Source organism: Capra hircus, chromosome 26, assembly GCF_001704415.2.
Source record: "Capra hircus breed San Clemente chromosome 26, ASM170441v1, whole genome shotgun sequence".
Lineage (NCBI taxonomy): Eukaryota > Metazoa > Chordata > Mammalia > Artiodactyla > Bovidae > Capra > Capra hircus.
This window is the reverse complement of record NC_030833.1, coordinates 47,446,961-47,464,191: the sequence shown is the minus strand read 5'-3', so window position 1 is coordinate 47,464,191 and position 17,231 is coordinate 47,446,961.

Below are 17,231 nucleotides of genomic sequence, written 5' to 3'. Positions count from 1 at the left end.
AAAATCCCTATGGACAGAGGAGCCTGGTGGGCTACAGTCCATGGGGTTGCAAAGAGTCAAACATGACTAAGCGACTAAGCACAGCACGACACAATATAATCAGCACACCCCTGTATTTCATCTAAATTACTATTTTTCTTATTCAGATTGGTTGGATTTTCATTTATTTGCAGGAATCTTTCTTCTGTGATATTGGTTACTTGCATTGGAAATTCCTTAAATTATAGGTTATCCCCCACTGGGATGTTAAAATTATGGCTGGGTTCAGTTTTGGTTAGTGGGTTCTAATTATGAAGTTCAACATTTCAATATTATATTTTTAGCTTTTTTATTTCATTATAGACTAAAATTGATATTCTAACTACTTTATTTCTTCTTTATAAATTACTGAGAGTGTATATTTTTCAAAAAAATAATTTCCCTCCTTGATTATTATCCTTTGATGCATTTTATATGGGCAAACCAAGATAAGTTTTATTCATTATCTATGTTTACTTTTTTTGTGATTAATGATTTGGTTTTCTAGAACCCTCCATATACGAACTTTGAGTTATGTTTTTAGTGTTAGTTTGAATTCATAAATTTCAATTACTTTAATCTATTTCAGTTGTTACTAAAGGTGCACAAGTTGCCCATCTTTGGCCAGTGGTGTCAGGAAGGGTAGGATTCTCCCTATTCCCACTTGATTCAGGTAATTTCCTTTGATATCTGGCCTTTGGTTTGAATCTTAAATAGTATCAACTGCCCATTATCTCCCATAATATGTGAAGCCTAGAAAATATTTTCATATGTGAAAAGTGTCATAATTTTAAAATAAAAGATGTATACCTCTACCACTTTTGGAAATCTTTGTTGTCAAATACTTGTGAGAGTAACAGAATTAAGCTTCTTAAATAATCTGTAACACATACTGTTCTTTACAAATAATTGACAATCAGGTAGAGAAAGAAATATCATGTTACTTGATTTTATTTATTCTTGCATGTCAGTTTTTTAAAAGTTAAGTTCCCTTATAGCGATTGTAAATGACAGCCAGTTTTGATGTTAACTCCCATGTTATCAACACGTGTGATTGTTTATTTTCTGTATCATCATCAGTTTCTTCTTCTTGGATTCATTTTCCACTGTCATAGAATGCTGTCATGTTAAATGTGTAAATTATACAGCTAAGTGCAATTGACTGTATTAGATGTGTTTTACCACCTCTTAAATCCCATTACCTGTCACTATTCCTTTACAAACTTTCAAACAAAGAGTTTCAGTATGTTTATTAAGAGTTCTCCTTATTCTTGAAAGAGAACACTCTTTCCTATACTATGTGAGTAGTTGAAGAGCTACTATTCAGTCCCAACTTTTTTCTAGAGACCTACCTTGCTAGTTTCCTCAGTGAAAGCTGCATGACTGTATTTTATATCAAAGTGGATCCTTGTGTAATATTATGGACTCTCTCCTCTACACTTCTCTCAGAAGGATTCTCAGAGCTTCTTGCTTAGGTTTTCAATACATTCTCAGTAGAAAGTATTTAAATTCTTGGAATGGATACACATAAATTTCCTTCCCTGAAAAAAATATTCTCTTTATCATTCCCAAAGTAAAACTTGTAGAAACTTCTGAAACATGAGATATATTAATAACTATTAGAAGAGGATAAAAGTAGATCTAAAGTGCCTGCACAAATCATGATTGATGAAATAGTATAACATATAGCATGTCACAAGCAAGAGAGTTCCAGAAAAACATCTATTTCTGCTTTATTGACTATGTCAAAGACTTTGACTGTGTGGATCACAATAAACTGTGGAAAATTCTGAAAGAGATGGGAATACCAGACCACCTGACCTGCCTCTTGAGAAATCTGTATGCAGGTCAGGAAGCAACAGTTAGAACTGCACATGGAACAACAGACTGGTTCCAAATAGGAAAAGGAGTACATCAAGGCTGTATATTGTCACCCTACTTATTTAACTTCTATGCAGAGTACATCATGAGAAACACTGGGCTGGAAGAAGCACAAGCTGGAATCAAGACTGCTGGGAGAAATATCAATCACCTCAGATATGCAGATGACACCACCGTAATGGCAGAAAGTGAAGAAGAACTAAAGAGTCTCTTGATGAAAGTAAAAGAGAAGAGTGAAAAAGTTGGCTTATAGCTGGACATTCATCAGCTAAGATCATGGCATCCAGTCCCATCACTTCATGGCAAATAGATAGGGAAACAATGGAAACAGTTACTGACTTTTTTTCCCCCCTGGGCTCCAAAATCACTGCAAATGGTGACTGCAGCCATGAAATTAAAAAACGCTTACTCCTTGGAAGGAAAGTTATGACCAACCTAGACAGCATATTATAAAACAGAGACATTACTTTGCTAACAAAGGTCTGTCTAGTCAAAGCTATGATTTTCCAGTGGTCATGTATGGAATGTGAGAGTTAGACTATAAAGAAAGTTGAGCTCTGAAGAATTGATGCTTTTGAACTGTGGTGTTGGAGAAGACTCTTGAGAGTCCCTTGGACTGCAAGGAGATCCAACCAGTCCAACCTAAAGGAGATCAGTCCTAGGTGTTCGTTGGAAGGACTGATGTTGAAGCTGAAACTCCAATGCTTTGGCCACCTGATGGGAAGAACTGACTAGTTTGAAAAGACCCTGATGCTGGGAAAGATTGAGGGCAGGAGGAGAAGGGGACAACAGAGGTTGAGATGGTTGGATTGCATCACTGAATCAGTGGTCATGGGTTTAGGTGGACTCCAGGTGTTGGTGATGGACAGTGAGACCTGGAATGTTGTGGTTCATGCAATTGCAAAGAGTTGGACACAACTGAGTGACTGAACTGAACTGAACTGATAGCACGTTCCAAACAGTGGTACTAATGGTTCTTAAAACTATCACTAAGAAATACCAAAATTATACTTCTGAACTGTGTAAACTATATTATGGCAGAATACATACTACTCAGATAATGACACAAATTATTATTCCTGGGAAGGGAAGTTTTAAAAATATTTGTGGGAAAAATTAAGAGATGAAAGAGAAAGAGTATTGCTTTCAGAATTGTTTTCCTCTAGAAAAGAGGATTTCCTCAGTAGTACTAAGTATGATGGACAAAATATCAGGAGTAATTACACTCAATGACCTTGGATAGGGTATTGGAATTTATTCATCCTTCAGAGTTTCCTGAGTCCACATAGTATTTGTGACAGTTCAAAATTAACACGTGAACAAGACTAAAGATGAGAATATTCACTCAGATATTATACATAGAAAAATAAATCTGCCTCACTTATTTTCATTCATAAGATAGAATTTTTTGGCATTAGAAACAAAATGCTAAGCTGTTCTGGTGTTCATTTGACATAAACACTGCAATAACATGATAATGAGTCACACTTATAGACAATTATTATAAAGGGCCTGTGTGATTATCCTCAGTGAACAATTGTAAGCCTGTCATGTAAAATATAGGAAATCGCTTAATTTGTTTTAAAATAACAGCTCTAATGTTCAAATAATCTATTAGGTTTGACAGCCCTATACATTTACAGTCTTGAATGGAAATGCATGTAAAAAGCATAGAAGACAATTAAAAAGAACATTTTATTCTTTAGGAAAAGAAAATTCAATCACCAGTGCCATTTAAAATGCTTTAAATAGTACCTAATGATGGTAGTGTTTTTTTTTTTTTGAATCAATGTTTCATTTGTTAAATTGGTAAATTGGGTCTATGTGTATGTGGAAGTGTTATCAGTGCCTTTTATAAGGTGGTCAAATATGAGACAGACAAATAATTGATTCTCAGGTAAATAAAGCTTATTTTTAGCTCTTTGAGATCTGAAAAACTTAGAATCATGTATGAAACCTTTAAATAACTAGGTATTAAAAATATGAGAGAAAATATTTTGAACTCTTCTATTGCTGTTCAGTTGATAAGTTGTGTCTGCCTCTTTGTGACCTCATGGACTGCAGCTCACCTGGCTTCCCTGTCCTTCACTATCTCCCAGAGTTTGCTCAAACTCATGTCCATTGAGTCAATGATGCTATCCAACCATCTCATCCTTCATCGTCCACTTCTCATCCTGCCCTTGGGTCTTTCCTAGCCTGAGGATCTTTCCTAGTGAGCAGCACTTTGCATCAGATAGCCAAAGCATTGGAGCTTCAGCTTCAGCATCAGTCCTTCCAATGAATATATTCAGGATTGATTCCCTTTAAGATTAACTGGTTTGATCTACTTGCTGGCCAAAAAACTCTCAAGAGTCTCTTCAATGCTCAATATTCTTTATGGTCCAACTCACATGTCTATATATGATGCCTGGAAGAGCCATAATTTTGATGATATGGACCTTTGTCTGGCAGTGATGTCTCTGCATTTTAATATGCTATTTCTCATAGATTTTCTTTCAAGGGGTAAGGATATGTTAATTTCATGGCTGCAGACACTGTTCACACTAATTTTGGAGCCCAAGAAAATAAAATCTATCACTGTTTCTATTTTTTCCCCTTCTATTTGCCATGATGTGGTGGGATTGAATGCCATGATCATAGTTCTTTGCACATTGAGTTTTAAAGGCAGCTTTTTCACTCTCTTCTTTCACCCTTATCAAGAGGCTCTTTAGTTCATCTCTTTCTGCCCTTAGAATGGTACTATCTGTATATCTGAGGTTGTTGATGTTTCTCCCAGCAATCTTGATTTCAGCTTGTGAGTTATCCAGCCTGGCACTTCACATGATGTACTCTGCATATAAATTAAATAAGTAGGGTGACAATGTACAGCCTTGATGTACTCCTTTTCCGATTTTGAACCAGTCTGTTGGTCCATGTCTGGATATAACTCTTGCTTCTTGACCTGCATACATGTTTCTCAGGAAGCAGATAAGGTTGTCTGCTAATCCCATCTCTTTAAGAATTTTCCATAGTTTGTGTGATCCACACAGTAAAAGACTTGAGCATAGTCAAGGAAACATAAGTAGGTGGTTTTTTGGAATTTCTTTGATTTTTCTATGATCTATTGGATATTGGTAATTTGATCTCTGGTTTCTCTGCCTTTTCTAAACTCACCTTGTACAACTAGAAGTTAGTGTTTCATGTACTGCTGAAGCTTAGGTTGAAGGATTTTGAGTTTACCTTGCTGTGTATGCTTAGTCACTCAGCTGTGTCCAACACTTTGTGACTCCATGAACTGTAGCCCTCCAGGGTCCTCTGTCCATGAGGATTCTTCAGGCGAGAATACTGAGTGGGTTGCCATGCCCTCCTCCAAGTGATCTTCCCAACCCAGGGATCCAACCCAGGTTTCCAGCATTGCAGGTGGATTCTTCACCATCTGAGCCACCAGGGAAGCCCAAGAATACTGGAGTGGGTAGCCAAACCCAGGTGTAACTCATTGCAGGCAGATTCTATACTGTCTGAGCTACCTTGCTAGCATATGAAATAAGTGCAATTGTATGTACTTTGAATGTACAACATTCTTTGACATTGCCCTTCTTTGAGATAGGAATAAAAGCTGACCTTGTCCAGTCCTTTGGCCACTGCTGTGTTTTTCAAATTTGCTGGCATATTGACTGCAGCACTTCAATAGCATCATCTTCTAGGATTTGAAATAGTTCAGGTGGAATTCCATCACCTCCACTAGCTTTGTTCATAGTAATGTTTAGCCCACTTGACTTCACACTCCAGAATGCCTAGCTTGAGGTAAGTGATAATACCGTCATGGTTATCTGGGTCATTAAGACCTTTTTTGTACGATTCTTCTGTGTATTCATGCCTCCTCTTCTTAATCTCTTCTGCTTCTGTTAGGTCCTTACTGTTTCTATCCTTTGTTGTGCCCATCATGCATGAAATGGTTCCTTGATTTCTCCAGTTTTCTTGAAGAAATCTCTAGTCTTTCTCATTCTATTGTTTTCCTCTATTTTACTGCATTGTTCACTTTGAAGGTTTTCTGCTATTCTCTGGAACTCTACATCCAGTTGGATGTAATATACTATTAAGAAATGCTTAATCGCTGAAATAGTACATTTGTAAATTTCTAAGAAGATTTGATGTTTTTAATCAAGAGTTCTAAATTCTACTTAGAACATTTGAGATATCTGATATACAATGAAAAGAAAAGCAATATGAATCAGTGAAATAGCAGTTAATAATGTGTATTATGAAGTACCCACATCAGAGTCTGTGTTGTTATAATAAAACAGATAATTGCACAATAATCAATGTTGGAAAGATATTAGACAACCATTTACCTATCTGCATTTTGTATAGAAAAACATTAATTCTTGGGTGGCCTTGAAGCTTAAAGTCTTTAAAATATTCCATATTTTAAATTTAATTTTGTATTTAAGAAATTTATGTTGTATCCTATTATTGTGTGCAAATCCCTCCCTTCTTTTGTGATCTTTACTTTGTTTATAGCTTCCTTGTCACTGAGAGATAAAGTTAAGTAAACATGAGTACATTTGGGGGGATAACCCAAGTCTAACGTAGTAATCTCTCAGTTTGATCCCTTGACATGCTGATATTTTCTTAATAATTGTTTCTTATTTCCCCAAACACCTTGTCATTTTTTCATAGAATTAATGCTCTATGTATACAAATGGCTTTCATATTTTTTTGATTCCAAAACCCCCTTACACAGAAAATTATTGAGGGTCCAAAAGAGCCTTTGCTTATGTGGATTATATCTATTGCTATCACCCTAGCTGTTGTTCAGTCACTCAGTCATGTTCGACTCTTTGCGACCCCATGGACTGCAGCATGCCAGGCTTCTCTGTCCTTTACCATCACCTGGAGTTTGCTCAAACTCATATCCATTGAGTAATGCCATTTGACCATCTCATCCTCTCGCATCCCCTCCTCCTCCTGCCCTCAATTTTCCCAGCATCAGGATCTTTTCCAATGAGTCAGCTCTTTGCATTGAGTGGCCAAAGTATTGGAGCTTCAGTTTCAGCATCAGTCCTTCCAATGAATATTTATGGTTGATTTCCTTTAGGATTGATCCTATTAGAAACTAAAACTGAAATTTTTAACAGAAGAATGTACAAATACATATTTCACTAGATATCAGAATCAACAGTATCATCACAGCATGTGTAGTCTCTAGAAATATGTAGAAGTCTCTACCATATTTCATGGTAAGCATCAGAAAATGAGAGGAAAATTTAATAATATTAATGGAATAGGTGTAATCTCAAATTACATGAAATGTCTTGTAGACTTCAGGGGTCCCGATACCACGTTTAAAGAACTATTCATGCCATATTTATTTTACTTGTCTCTCCTCTGTTCGATGATTATTATTTCCATAGAGCATGTATTTTTTAAATTTACATTTACAGAACGTAGTGAAAGGACTTATTCATGATACATGCTTAATCAATTATTTTTTTGGATTAATAAAAGAATTTTGCGTATGAGTGAATTGCAAAATAATTTCACAGATTATTTCTTAGGATAACTATATAGCTAAATTTTTAAAATATATTTCTCTCTATATATATATATGAATAACAGTTCTCTACTATATATATAGTTGTGTATATATACATATATAGATAGCTGTAATTTTGTCCACAGAGATCTACGGTTGTCTAAGTTCAGGTGGTTTTGGAGATCCCTGATTACCATCACCTCAAGAGGCAGAGCCTTTCAGGAATGAGCATAGCAGCTATTTCTCGGCAATGCTTGGGGAACACGAATTTTTTGTTTGTTTGTTTGTTTAATGAGGCTTTAATTAGCCTTTGACTGTGTGGATGACAATAAACTTTGGAAAATACTGAGAGATGGGAATACCAGACCACCTGACCTGCCTCTTGAGAAATCTGTATGCAGGTCAGGAAGCAACCATTAGAACTGGACATGGAACAACAGACTGGTTCCAAATAGGAAAACGAGTGAGTGCATCAAGGCTGTATATTGTCACCCCACTTATTTAACTTATATGCAGAGTCCATCATGAGAAACACTGGACTGGAAGAAACGCAAGCTGGAATCAAGATTGCCAGGAGAAATATCAATAACCTCAGAAATGCAGATGACACCACCCTTATGGCAGAAAGTGAAGAGGAGCTAAAAAGCCTCTTGATGAAAGTGAAAGAGGAGAGTGAAAAACTTGGCTTAAAGCACAACATTCAGAAAATGAAGATCATGGCATCTGGTCCCATCACTTTATGGGAAATAGATGGAGAAACAGTGGAAACAGTGTCAGACTTTATTTTGGGGGGCTCCAAATCACTGCAGATGGTGACTGAAGCCATGAAATTAAAAGACGTTTACTCCTTGGAAGAAAAGTTATGACCAACCTAGATAGCATATTCAAAAGCAGAGACATTATCTTGCCGACTAAGGTCCGTCTAGTCAAGGCTATGGTTTTTCCAGTAGTCATGCATGGATGTGAAAGTTGGACTGTGAAGAAGGCTGAGCACCAAAGAATTGATGTGTTTGAACTGTGGTGTTGGAGAAGACTCTTGAGAGTCCCTTGGACTGCAAGGAGATCCAACCAGTCCATTCTGAAGGAGATCAACCCTGGGATTTCTTTGGAAAGAATGATGCTTAAGCTAAAACTCCAGTACTTTGGCCACCTCATGCGAAGAGTTAACTCATTGGAAAAGACTTTGATGATGAGAGGGATTGGGGGCAGGAGGAGAAGGGGAAGACAGAGGTTGAGATGGCTGGATGGCATCACTGACTCGATGGACGTGAGTCTGAGTGAACTCCGGGAGTTGGTGATGGACAGGGAAGCCTGGAGTGCTGCGATTCATAGGGTCGCAAAGAGACGGGCACAACTGAGCGACTGAACTGAACTGAATCCTAGCTTCTTCCAGGCCTAGTCTAATTGGCTTATGTTGCAGTCATGTCCTGTAAACATTACTTTTCTACCAGGACCGTGAAGAAAGGCAAAGTTCTCCCCTAACTCTGTCACCTCCTCTACTTTATCCCGAGTATTTATTTCCTATCTCTTCCATGTCTGTGATTTTCATTAGGACATCCTTCAATATAAACTATTCTTAGATGTTACCTTGAGGAACTGCAAAGAAAAACAGTTGATCTGTGAGAATTAGACATGTTCTATGCAATCCATATCATAGTGATGTCTGAGCATAAAACAAATTTGACACAAATTTAATAAAGACAGTAAAGTTTCCTCTTAGGAAATATTTACCAGTCATTACTTTGTTTCAATCTTGACATGAAGTGTCAAATAAAATAGCAATTGCCACCTTGTTTCCCACCGTAGTTGTGTTCAGTTCAGTTCAGTCACTCAGTCATGTCCGACTTTGCGATCCCATGAATAGCAGCACACCAGGCTTCCCTGTCTATCACCAACTTCAGGAGTTCACTCAAACTCATGTCCATCGAGTGTGTGATGCCATCGAGCCATCTCATCCTCTGTCGCCCCCTTCTCCTCCTGCCCCCAATCCCTCCCAGCATCAGAGTCTTTTCCAGTGAGTCACCTCTTCGCATGAGGTGGCCAAAGTACAGGAGTTTCAGCTTTAGCATCATTCCCTCCAAAGAATATCCAGAGCTGATCTCCTTCAGAATGGACTGGTTGGATCTCCTTGCAGTCCAAGGGACTCTCAAGAGTCTTCTCCAACATCACAGTTCAAAAGCATCAATTCTTCAGCACTCAGCTTTCTTCACAGTCCAACTTTCACATCCATACATGACTACTGGAAAATCAATAGCCTTGACTAGACGGACCTTAGTTGGCAAAGTAATGTCTCTGCTTTTGAATCTACTATCTAGGTTGGTCATAACTTTTCTTCCAAGGAGTAAACGTCTTTTAATTTCATGGCTTCAGTCACCATCTGCAGTGATTTTGGAGCCCCTAAAAATAAAGTCTGACACTGTTTCCACTGTTTCCTCATCTATTTCCCATGAAGTGATGGGGCCAGATACCATGATCTTCATTTTCTGAATGTTGAGCTTTAAGCCAACTTTTTCACTCTCCTCTTTCACTTTCATCAAGAGGCTTTTTAGTTCCTCTTCACTTTCTGCCATCAGGGTGGTGTCATCTGCATATCTGAGGTTATTGATATTTCTCCCAGCAATCTTGATTGCAGCTTGTGCTTCTTCCAGACCAGCGTTTCTCATGATATATTCTGCATAGAAGTTAAATAAGCAGGATTACACTATACAGTCTTGACGTACTCCTTTTCCTATTTGGAACCAGTCTGTTGTTCCATGTCTAGTTCTAACTGTTGCTTCCTGAAATGCATACAGGTTACTCAAGGAGCAGGTCAGGTATTCCCATCTCTTTCAGAATTTTCCACAGTTTATTGTGATCCACACAGTCAAAGGCTTTGGCATAGTCAATAAAGCAGAAATAGATATTTTTCTGGAACTCTCTTGCTTTTTCCATGATCCAGCAGATGTTTGCAATTTGATCTCTGGTTCCTCTGCCTTTTCTAAAACCAGTTTGAACATCTGGAAATTCATGGTTCGTGTATTGCTGAAGCCTGGCTTGGAGAATTTTTAGCATTACTTTACTAGCATGTGAGATGAGTGCAATTGTGCACTAGTTTGAGCATCCTTTGGCACTGCCTTTCTTTGGGATTGGAATGAAAACTGACCTTTTCCAGTCCTGTGGCCACTGCTGAGTTTTCCAAATGTGCTGGCATATTGAATGCAGCTCTTTCACAGCATCATCTTTGAGGATTTGAAATAGCTCAAGTGAAATTCCATCACCTCCACTAGCTTTGTTCATAGTGATGCTTCCTAAGGCCTACTTGACTTCACATTCCAGGATGTCTGGCTCCAGGTGAGTGATCACACCATTGTGATTATCTGGGTCATGAAGATGATTTTTATACAGTTCTTCTGTGTATTCTTGCCACCTCTTCTTAATATCTTCTGCTTCTGTTAGGTCCATACCATTTCTGTCCTTTTTCAAGCCCATCTTTGCATGAAACGTTCCCTTGGTATCTCTAATTATCTTGAAGAGATCTCTAGTCTTTCCCATTCTGCTGCTTTCCTCTATTTCTTTGCATTGATCGCTGAGGAAGGCTTTCTTATCTCTCCTTGCTATTCTTCGGAACTGTGCATTTAGATGCTTATATCTTTCCTTTTCTCCTTTGCTTTTCACTTCTCTTCTTTTCACAGCTATTTGTAAGGCCTCCCCAGACAGCCATTTTGCTTTTTTGCATTTCTTTTCCATAGGGATGGTCTTGATCCCTGTCTCCTGTACAATGTCATGAACCTCTGTCCATAGTTTATCAGACACTCTATCTATCAGATCTAGTCCCTTAAATCTATTTCTCACTTTCACTGTATAATCATAAGTGATTTGATTTAGGTCATACCTGAATGGTCTAGTGGTTTTCCCTACTTTCTTCAAGTCTGATTTTGGCAATAAGGAATTCATGAACTGAGCCACAGTCAGCTCCTGGTCCTGTTTTTGTTAACTGTATAGAGCTTCTCCATCTTTGGCTGCAAAGAATATAATCAATCTGATTTCGGTGTTGACCATCTGGTGATGTCCATGTGTAGAATCTTCTTTTATGTTTTGGAAGAGGGTGTTTGCTATGACCAGTGCGTTCTCTTTACGAAACTCTGTTAGTCTTTGCCCTGCTTCATTCCAAGGCCAAATTTGCCTGTTACTGCAGGTGTTTCTTGACTTCCTACTTTTGCATTCCAGTCCCCTATAATGAAAAGGGCATCTTTTTTGTTATTGTTATTAGCAAACCCTAAATTAGTTTGTTAGCAATCCTTATAATTTACTAGGGAGTAAAACAGTCTTGAAGTGAGAAAAGTTGACACTCAAAAGCTTGCTTTAATCCAGGGAATATGATTAAGTTTAACCTAAAAGATGAAATTAAACAGTACAGTTTATTTTTATCCTTTCTTCATTTTTTTACATATACCATGTATATAAAAAGTGCACAAATTCAATATTTACAGTTTACTGATTTTTCATTGAGGGAATACTCCTGTAACAATGTGATGTTCAACACACCAGGAACCACTTTAGTGCCTGCCTCTTGGTGCTTCCTCTTTTTCCCATAAAACTAACAGCTTTCCTGATTTCCATGGAAATCAGTTCTTCTGTTTTTTTCATTTACAAGCTAAATATGGAACCCTAAAAATACAGTTTAAGATTGCCTTTTTGTTTTTAACTTTCCATAATATAAGTGCAGAGAAAATATTATTTTGTTCTGATTTTTCTGTAATGCCCACATATTTGTGAATTTGTGAATTCACTTGTTGTTAATTATTTAGGTTCTTAAATTTATATTAATATGTATCTTTCAGTTATATCCATTCTACTTCTAGTGATCATTTGGGTTTGTTTCAGTTCGGGATTATTATGAATTGTACTGCCATGATCATTCTGCTATATTTTTCTAGGTGTCCGTGAACATGTCATGTAGGATATATATGCTTTGCAGTAGAATTACTGAGTCATAGATAATGCATATATCCAAATTTCCTGAGTGATGATTGACTGTTTCCTGCAGTAGTTGCAATAAAAGACCCATGGATCTCAAATGAAACCTTGAGTTGCTCCATATAACTGTCAAAATTGGTACTAAAAAACAATTTTAGCTCTTCTAGTGTGTGTGTGAAAGTGAAAGTCAAGTCACTCAGTCGTGTCCAACTCTTTGTAACCTCATGGCCTGTAGCCTACCAGGCTTCTCTGTCCATGGGATTTTCCAGGCAGTAGTACTGGAGTGGATTACCATTTCCTTCTCCAGGGGATCTTCCCAACCCAGGGATTGAACCCAGGTCTCCCGCATTATAGACAGACACTTTACCATCTGAGACACGAGGGAAGTCCTAGTGTGTGTGTAGTAATACTTAATAATGGCTTTTATTTTGTTATTAATAAGTCAGAGCATTTTCATGTAGCTTTTGAAAATTCAGACATTATAACTGTATTGTGCTTTTTCAATCAGCCTGATTATTTTCTTCTTCTTCTTTTTTAATGATTTCAAGAATTTTAAATGTTCTCTTGAAACAAGATATTTTCCAGTTACGTGTCTTACAGATCTTGAACTTCATGGGTTGCTTTTTAAGTCTCTTATGTGTCATTAAAAGAATAGGATTCTTAAATTTAACAGAATTCTTTATGGTTAGTATTTTTTTCTTGAACTGTTTAAAGATTCTTTTCCTGCCCTAAGGTGAAAAATACGGTATCTTAGTATAACTTCTAAAATCTTTCTTGCTTTGCACTTTACATTCAAATGTAAAATTTATTTAGAGTTTTGTTCATAGTTTTAATAGAGGTTATTTCATTTTTTACCTCTTTGGATATGCTATTGACTTAACATACCTTTTAAAAATTATAATTTATTTGTCTATAGGACAAACCTTCTCTATATCAATGCCTTTTTGTGATGTGGCTCTGATTCGGAGAACTCTGTTTTCTTCAATCTTTTCATGATGTCTATTTCTAGATAACTGAGGCATTTATATAGGTATTGTTAGCATTTAATTGTTTTATATATATGCAGAATAGTTGTATACTTGATAAAGCAAACATCCTACATTATTTTTATTTTTAAAGAGTTTCTTGACTATTATTGTCCCATTACATTTTCATAAACTTTAGTATTGTCTATTTCCAGAAACTGTTGTGTTGGAAATATTATTGAGGTTTTTTTTTTAAATCCAAATATCATTATATATGATATAACTATAATGCTGCATGTTCCAAATCCGTAAGAATGATAGATCTTTGCATTTATTCAGGTCTTCTTTACTTTCCATCAATAAGGATTCTTAGGTTTATAAATGGAAAACTGGATCATGGACATTGATCATCTCTTACTAGAACTGTTCCCACACATTTGAAATATACGATAGTAAACAGTGTCTTTCAATATTTTTGTTTATAACTGTTGTCCTGATAGGATTACAATTTTTGTCTATTGCTATAACCAACTTTCTAAATTTACTTTTCAGTAGATTATTTTGGGTTTTCTGTATGTATCAACAGACTACATACAACCAATAATTTTCTTTTTCTACCAATTTTACATTCCTAAATTATTGTCCTTCCTTCCTTCACAAGGTAGGATCCCCAGTCAATGTTGACTAAAAGTAATGATAACAGAGATTTTCTGCAATCCCAAATGCAAAAGAGAAACTATTCAATATTTTATCATGTATGCTCGTAATTTTGTAAATACCTGTGTAAGATTAAAATTGTTTTCTCCTAAATCTAGTTTGTAATATTTTAAAAAATTCAAGTAGTAATTAATTGCATCAAATCTTTTTGTTTTCTCTAAATGTTTGGATTATATTTCCTTTTTTTTTTTTTTGTCATTATGGTAAAACTGTTAGTCTGTATTAAAATCCTAAACTTAAACTCCTGAATACAGTCACCTTGCTTGAGATATATGATGCATATGCATCTGACTCAGTGGAATTGGTTTGATACTTTTTGTTTATAATCTTTGCATCTATGTTCATGAGAAAGATCAACTGGCAAATAACCTAATTTCCATTAACTCTTAGTATCAAGTTTATACTGCCTTAATAAATGTAGGAGTACTTCTTTTTAAAGTATGCCGAAAGAATTGTATATGATTGGTGTTTTTTTTTTTACTTAATTGTGTATTTTTTTACTTAATTGTTTGTTATAATTCAACCATATTAGTATATAGACTTCAAATTACTTTGAGGGGAGAAGATTTCTATACTTAATATTTTTAATAGTTAAACAAAATAGGGTTTTTTTCAATTTGAGATTATATTTCTATGAATTCCTCTGTCATTTAAAGTTTTAAATTAACTAGCAAAAATGTCCTCATAAGTTCTTATCTTTAAACCTGTTATTTCTGTAGTGATAGTCTCACTTTCAGTTGTGGTAAAAATGTGCTTTTTGTCTTTACCTTGAGTCCAACCAAAAGCTTATTTTGCTCTAATCTCTTTAAAATTTCTCTTTCCTAATTTTTATAATATCTCTCTCTTGATCTCTGTTAGAAATGTGGTAGGTTTTCTCATTTTATTGGCCAGACCTTTATATCATGTTGCATTCTGTATAATAAGTCCAGATTTATTCTCGAATTAACTATTTCTTTAATTAAAATATGTCATTTATGTATTACTTTTTATTTCTAGAAATGTTCAATTTTCAAATGAAATTTCTGTATAATGTCTTACTTTCTTTTGATATTGATATGTATATATAATATCATGGTATATAATTTACTGTGTGTTTGTGTATGGTCTGTCACATCTGACTTTTTGCTACCCCATGGACATGGACTGCAGCCTGCCAGGCTCCTCACCATGGGATTTCCCACTCAAGGATACTAGATTGGGTTGCCATTTCATTCTCCAAGGGATCTTTCCAACCCATTTATTGAACTGACTATTCTTACATCTCCTGCATTAGCAGGTGCTTTCTTTACCACTAGTGCAACCTGAGAAGCCCCCATATGATTTGATGTGTAATATAAAACATTATTTTCTAAATTATGTTTTTTATAATTCCAGTATTTGAAGTCTCTGGAAGTCTGAGTTGGGTTTTTTTTTTTTTGCTTTTTTTTTTGCTTTTTTTTATGTTGTTGTTCTGGGTCTCACTAGTGTTTTGGTCCTCGTGTCCTTAGAGATTGTTTAACCGTGAATTGCTAACTTTTCTTAGAACTTGAACTCCTTCGCCAGTATTAAAGTTGTCCCATTCCAGAGAGGAATAGTGATACTTTTTGCAAGGTGCACATGGGCATAATGACTCCTAGCCACTACAGCTTAGATTCTCTTCTTAAAAATGCTCAGACAATACTGATAATAAGAAATTCACTTGGAAACCTATGTGATTGTCAGGATCCAATTGTTGTTTCTCAGTGAAGAAACTATTTCTCCTCTTACACGTGCTCAGTTTGATGAAAGCAACCTTAAAAGTTTTCTTGATATTTGTTATTCTGCCATTTTGCCAAAATACATATAGTTGCATATTTTGCTTTTATTTCTCTTTACCAGGACTCAAGTGTCTTGAGTCTGGAAACTCATACATTTGCTTAAGCAATTTTATAAAATATTATAGTTTCAGATATTTTCTTTCCTCATTTTTACAATATAATTTACTTAGGTTTTCTAAATTTGCCTTTTCAAAAAAATAAATTTCCCTTTTCTTTCCTCTTTTATATTGTATGTGTATGTGTGTGTGTGTGTATATATATATTTGGCATTGAATTCTGGGTGTCTTCCTCATTTCTAATCTGTTCTTTGGCTTATCCATGCAGATTTTCATTTTTATCACCATTTCCAGATTTCTAAGCATTCTTTTCTTTAAAATCTTATTTTTTCTGTTTCCAAAATAAACTACATTTTATTGAATATTCTATATTTTTTTTCTTATTTGAACACATTTAATTTGTTTTCTCTATCAGATTATTGTTTCTAGTACTAGGATGTTCCTCCTTTTACAGTTTAGGCTCATTGATATTGCCCCATATGTGTTTTAATTGTGAACCTGCAATTCTTCAAGAGCAATTTTTCTTGTATACGTGAATGACTACATTATAAAAATGTCCAACAGAGTGGTTTTTATTTTGCTCCATCAGGGCAGGGAATTCAATGGTCCTTGTCCAATTGTTATTTTATGTTCTCAATTTGAAGCTCCTGTTACTACTCTATATGTATACTTACTACAGGTCAGTGCTTCTGATTCTTCACTCAAGACTTTATATATACTAAAATTACTTCCTACCATTATCAGCTAGTGAGTCAGATCTTCACCCCTCTTATTTTCACAGAAAGAATAATGTTTAGAAGTCGCTAGCCTAGTTCCAGTTGCCTTGCTTTTTATAATCCAGAAGACATCTCTCCAGTTTGCTCATGGGTTCTGGAGATCAGCTCCTTCTGCTTTCACTCTGATATAAAGGTTTCTCTACCCCTTTCCTCCTTTCTTTGATTACACTTTCTACTTTTAACGACAGAATTTTCTGTTCTTTTAAGCTGGACTTTACATATGAAAAATTTCTTATTGCTATATTTTAACTACCCTTTCTGGGTGGTTGTACTAGGAGAGAGGTCTGTCCAAACAGCTTGTTCAGCTTTTCATGTTGGAGCACTAGAGTTTTAAATTGCGAAGAGCTTAAAGCTGCAATTACTGAAAACTTTCTTAAAAGTTCATTATTGATTAAAATCTCATTGATAAGAAATAATCTTAAGGAGAGCAAACAAACACTACTGAATCTTGTATATCCTAGGCCGTTAAAATATTCAAAAGGGTAAGGTTTTAATACACATAGGGAATAAAATTGCTACTACAGGGGGAAAATACCTATATTCATTTCTTT